The following is a 6,125-nucleotide window of genomic DNA, read 5'->3' as shown; positions in this document are numbered from 1 at the left end:
ATGTAAGATTAGCACGGCGGGGTGCAACACTCCTTCTTACCTCATGAACTTTGGAAGTCACATTTTGGTCTCATTTGCAGCAATATTAATCCAGAGCTCAATCAAATTCAAATTTATGCCATTACAAACATGAGCAGAATTTGGCTCTTAAATTACAGCAGCTAAGCACAACAATTTTTGTTTCCCTTGGAGTGTTTTTAAGCTCCTGATACAGAGACAGCTTTTATGTCTTTAATAATGCCTTCTTCCTGAATTCAACAAGGTAAGCATCAAACACAACCCAGAAGAGCAGGGCTCTCTTCATTTCCCACGATGGCTTTAATTTATTTTTAAATAGTCTTTAAATCAGTACATAACACGTGCTAAAAGTGACAGAGGAATCAGGCTCAGATCTCACTGCAAATGGCTCAGACCTCTTTGCAAAAGGCTGTACCACCCTCTTTTGACATTTTGAGAAAAAAGACAGAAAAAAAAAAAAAAAGGTGAAAGAAAGTCTTAGGAAGAGGGACTGTAAGACTACACTGTACTTAATTATTGGATTTATCATCCAGCTGACACACGCATTATTGGGTCGAAGACCAGGGGTTTGTCATCTAGTGAATAAAGCTTACAACTCATCCTACTTCAAAGCTTACCCAGCCTTTAGGCCTGTCTGTGTAACTGCACCTGTATGAACTGGCAGCCTGCCTTTTCCGTTCAGTGCCCCTTTTGGGCACTCAGACCTTGGTGCAGACAAGGAGCCCCACTGGCCTCACTTCACGCCTGGAGGTGTAGCTCACACACCATTACAGATAAGCCAGACTTAACTGATGGGTCAGTCAGAGAGCCAATACAAGGGCCCAAGTGGGAAAAATCCCACTGACTCTGCTATTTACCCTGCACTGCAGAGCTGGTCCCACTGCTGAGAGCCCAGGGTTAACTCCCCAGTGCACTCACAGCCTCCACATAAGGATGCAAAACACCCACAAAATGGTCACTGTCCTCTAACTCATAAAGACACAAGCACAAATCCTGTCATCATATTCCTGAAGAACCAACAGCTCTGGCATTACACCGAAAGCACACACAGTGAAGTCCTGAGGCACAGTAACAATTGTACAGAGACCTGTACAATTCTACCAGGTTCAGATTATTTTCCAGCTGCTTATAGATGAGCCACAGGTTCTTTCTCTCTCAGCATCCTTCTTCCACCCTTTACTGGAGGTAAATCACTGATTTACATACCCTGGCCTAAGCCCTTCCCAAAAATTTAATGTTTTTTTGGTGAGGAATTGCCACAAATCACAGCTCAATGCTGCCAGACAATGCTGGGAAGAAAGAGTGGATCATTAAGTAATTGGCTAAATAGCAGAGACCCACTTTCTGTAAACAAACTCTCCTATTAATCAGTACTCAGGAGGATGGATGTGGTCCAAAGTTACTTACTACTTGCTGCTTTGTGACTGTAGTGGCATATTTCTAACAGCATCTTTACAAACACATTTATTTTTGGAGTTCTACGACTGGTTAAAGCAAAGGACAATGAAATGTTAAAAATGTGATAAAAAATTCAAGTAATGGAAAGGAGCTAAAGGTTTGTGTTAAATGAGAAGCAGTGCTTCACTAAGCTGACTCAATCATTGTCAGCTCTAATTCACCTGTAATTAACACAGCTCAGCACATTGAGCGGTATATTAGCAGGGCTACATCAACTATTCCGGCCAAGTTAATCTGTAGGATAGAAAATAATGAGCCACTTTAGGTTTAATTCACTAAACAGTACACAGAAAAGCACTTCATCTTTCCAATACCCCAGTGAAAAACAAAAAACCTCACACAGAAAGCAGTACGCACTAACTCCTGTGATGTGCCATGCTGCCTGTTACCTCTGTGCTGCTCTTGGTGTGACACCTGCCCTTAGGATGAGGTTGCACTCAAGAATGATGGGATCTGAATCAGCATTGCATCTTTATAAGTCTGTCTGCATGTAGGAGACTGAAGCCAAACAAAAAACATAATTCCTCCTGACAGATGTACGCACCATCAGATGTCTCTAACAGAGTCCGGGTAGAAGAAATACCGGAGCATCTGCAGGCTGCTCTGCTTTTCAGGCAGAAAGCACAGCCCATGGCAGCCTACATGCTCACTGTTATCTTCTGGAAACTAGAAAAGCATATGTTACAGCAGCTGCTGCACTATGATTTCCCCCCTTGGACTCTGTTAAGGGCATTCAGCTAATTGTAGCACTGTAATTAGCTGTGTTCTGTATCTCAGAAGCAATTTTTTCTACACAGGACTATTCCACTGGCACCATTTCTCTGAGGAACTGTAAAAAGGCATGTTAAGGTTAATAAATGGGGAAAGAGAAGGAAAGAGAGCAAATTAGAATAACTGGCCTAAACTGGGTCTACAATGATTTCAAGTTCTGGGTTGTTCCTGAACAAAGTGGGCTGACAGGTTGCAGCCCTGAGTGAGAAACCTTGTACCAGCTCCTCCAAGCCAGATCTGGCACTCCTTACTCCATCAACCCCACATTTCATGTCAGTGGCAGATCCAAAGGAGTAAGGACTGGGGGGTTTTCCTGTTTGCATTTTTGCCTGTGCAGAGCAAACCTATAACCTCCAGCTGCAGCTCTGGCAGCTGTAATCACTCCTGCAATTCCTCTGTGCAGAAGGGCTCACGTACACTTCTGCACAGCGGCCTTGAGGCAAGGATTCAGGAGAGCACTCCAACATGTGTAAAGCAATCCCTGCCAGCACTTGAGTAGAAGAATAACATCAGGCATATCTCTAATTCCCTGTAACTTCAGTGAATCTTCAACCCATCGAACTCAAGCTCCCACTTAAGCACTGCTGGAATAAAGATGGTTCCTTGAACTGTAAAATACATGTGTTGCCATTCATTATGATTATATAGCCACGTAAGAAACTCTTTGTAGTAGTTTTGTAGTAGTTACAGAACTGTAGAAGGCTCCTCCATGTATAAACTCCTGTTACTCCTGAATCTGTCAGTTCAGGTTAAACACCTAAACACCTATACATTAATATATGCCTATACCACAGATAGTTACTGCTTCATCTTGAATAGATATTAACTCAGGAACAGATGTGCAAACAGCATGATTATTGATTGTGTCTTTTCATCAGAAATGAAGTTTTTTGCTTACAATTCTAATTTCAGTCTGTTAAAAAAAATTGTCATCAAAACATTTTGATATATACAGGTAAGATTTCTCCATTTCAGAGGGCATGATATTCATGTTCAGGGGGATAGGTGCACTTGCAGAGGGACAAAAGTAGGCTGAATGCAATTAAATATGTTTGTTACAGATAATTAAATGGCTTTTGCATTTGATCACTCTTTTATATACAGATAAGATATATAGATATACATCTATATATAGACAAATATTTATAATTTATATTTTGGTTTTTTATATTTATATATTTTTATATTTATATATAGGTAAGAAATATAAGATATATAGGTATATAAGACATATATATGTAAGATATATACTCTTACATACTTGAGCATAATGACACATATGTTATAAATACAAGATTTATAATTATGCAGCTAATTGTGAATCTCTGCCAAATTTGCTGAATGGGCAGGAGGAGGCTCAGGGATCTCTATGTCTTGATATCAGCACAAACCCAGCCCTCAGTGAACCTTAAGTTATGAAACACCTCACAGCTACTGGTACTTTACTTGGAGGTCAAAATGCTAAAGGAAAAAGAGAAGAAGGTAAGGACAGAGATATTCTCCTGCAGCCTGTGCTATGTTGGCCTTACTGCCAAAGAATGCAGCTCATACCCAAACCAGCTTGAGCTAACCAGCTCTCATATGTACACAAACCCACCTTTGCCCAAATTGGTTACATCTCAACGAGGCCAGTCTGTCCCTACAATTCACATCACAACCCCACAGCAAGCCCTGAAGGTCACAGAGGCCACTCACAGTGCCTTGTGTCCCAGTGCCTTGTCTCCCAGGCATGACACAGGCAGAGCAATCAATGCCACCTCTTCTGGCAGGGACTCTGCTGAGAAAAGTAGTCATGTCCTCAAACACCACACACTGTTCTAACACTCTCGTTAAAAATATCCTCAAAGGCATCTGAGCATCAGCGAAATCCTCCAAACCATCAAATGTTGTGGATAATGGGGGCAAGCCATGACACCTGCCAGGCAAGGAGTGACAGCAGGTGTCACTCAGACATGCTGCTGCCCCATGTTCTTCCAGGATGGCTTGTCAAACAAATTTTCCTTTTAATTTTGTTGGGTTTTGAGTACTTTTTATGGTGACACACTGCTTTGCCTGACTTTGGGAGTATAGGCAGTATTGTGGACAGGCAAACTGTCCCTCCAGCAGAAGGGAGTTTCTTCACATCAAGCGCACATGCAGTCAGTCAGTGACCAAGCTCCTCTTTGGGACCCAGTGACTTGACAGAAGTCTGGAGATGGGACTTCCTTGCTTGTCCTCTGACTGTCTCCTTGCCAAATCAATGTGTGTGGGCACATGTAAATAATACAAGAGTATAACCAGATTTTTCCTCACTGATTATTCCTCCCATAGCAAACCAAGCTGCAGGAAACCAGAAACCTGCTACTGTTCAACACTGGCAGCTGAGTGTCAGGAAGGGGTCAGCAGTGCCACACAGACAGATCTCAAGGAAATTGCAGGTTGCAGATCTCAAGGAAACCAGGGCACAAGTTTATCCTACATTCGCCAGCTGGCAGTTCAGTTGATCCCTTGATTTCACAACCCGATCACTTTCTTTGATTTCAAAGATGATGGGGAGGTGGGGAGAAGGAGGAAGAGAGATCAATCCAAAGGCACATGCTGGCTAGAATTAGGTAGACCATCCATCAGAATAACCCTGCTGTAGTGTTGGATGACAGGGTGTGCTGAGCACAGAGGAATAAAGTGACGGAGCGCACCTGATAACCATTGCAAGGTCAGGATAAAAGCTAACATCACTACCAGCTAAAGCAGAGCAGAAGATAGTGAAGGAAGATGCTTGAGTACGGAGCATGGATGGTAGAGCTCTTGGAAAGGACAGCAAAGCAAGGCTTTGCCACCCTACCCTCCTGTGCGAGATTTGGTTCCAGTTCCTGGTGTTCCAGATGGACACAGGTCATGCTGTTGAGGCCAGCCCAGGGGAGTTCTTAGCAGCTGCTAATGATTCCCCATGACTCAGTCCCTGCTGAAAACACAGGGATGCCCTGAACCACACACATCTCATGCCTCCTTCCTGTCTCATGCCTCCTTCCTGTCTCACATTTTATTCCTGAAGTGTATAAGGTCTTATTATTTGATTCCATGACTTTAAAGTTGGAAGAATTGTTGTCAGGCAAATCCCATGTGGTGCTGGGTCACTCTCTCGTTGACTCTGACTTTTCCTGGATACACTTGAAGAGAGAGATAGGATGATGTACTCATACTTATTTGACATGATGATGTACCTTATTTTACAAAGCCTGCTCTGGCAAACAATTATCTTTTTGGTGGCTTGCTCCATCACTCACCATAAATAAGGTCGTGATTTCTAACTAGCTTCTAACTAGCTTCTTTCTAGATTCTCGAAGCTGCAGTTGTAGCAATAAACAATAATAACAACAGCAATAATGATAGTTATGTGGAAAACAGTCCTTTACAAAATGGATGGACCTTTGTGAAGAGAAGTAGTGCTGAGAACATGATTGCTGCTTCCACACAAAGGGTATAATTGATCATAAAATAACAAATCACGCACTCAGAAATGCCTCTCTGATCACCCAGTAGGCAAATTATAACCCTTCATCAGCGATACAGTGCCCGTGCCTGGAGCTATAAGAGAGCATTTGACACAGGCATTTGCACCCCAGCCACTTCCATCTTCTAACGAGGCTGCTGTACCCGCACAAGAAGCGTTCACCCCGTTGAGGGAGATGCAGCATGTTTTCCGCCAGGCACGAACCCTCAAAGATATTCACAGCCAGATAAATGGGTGCTTGCAGGGCCCACATCTCCTCACAGCTTTCCCACAAGGAAGGAGGGCGACTGGGGAGCTTTCCGCTAGGAACGGGCAGCATCGCTTGTGATCCCTCCTCGGCACGCCGTGGGGACCAGAACTTCTGAAAATCCATGGAAACCTGCCAGCC

The sequence above is a fragment of the Prinia subflava genome, chromosome 2 (genome assembly GCF_021018805.1).
Source record: "Prinia subflava isolate CZ2003 ecotype Zambia chromosome 2, Cam_Psub_1.2, whole genome shotgun sequence".
In the NCBI taxonomy this organism is placed as follows: domain Eukaryota; kingdom Metazoa; phylum Chordata; class Aves; order Passeriformes; family Cisticolidae; genus Prinia; species Prinia subflava.
This window is presented reverse-complemented; position numbering follows the sequence as displayed.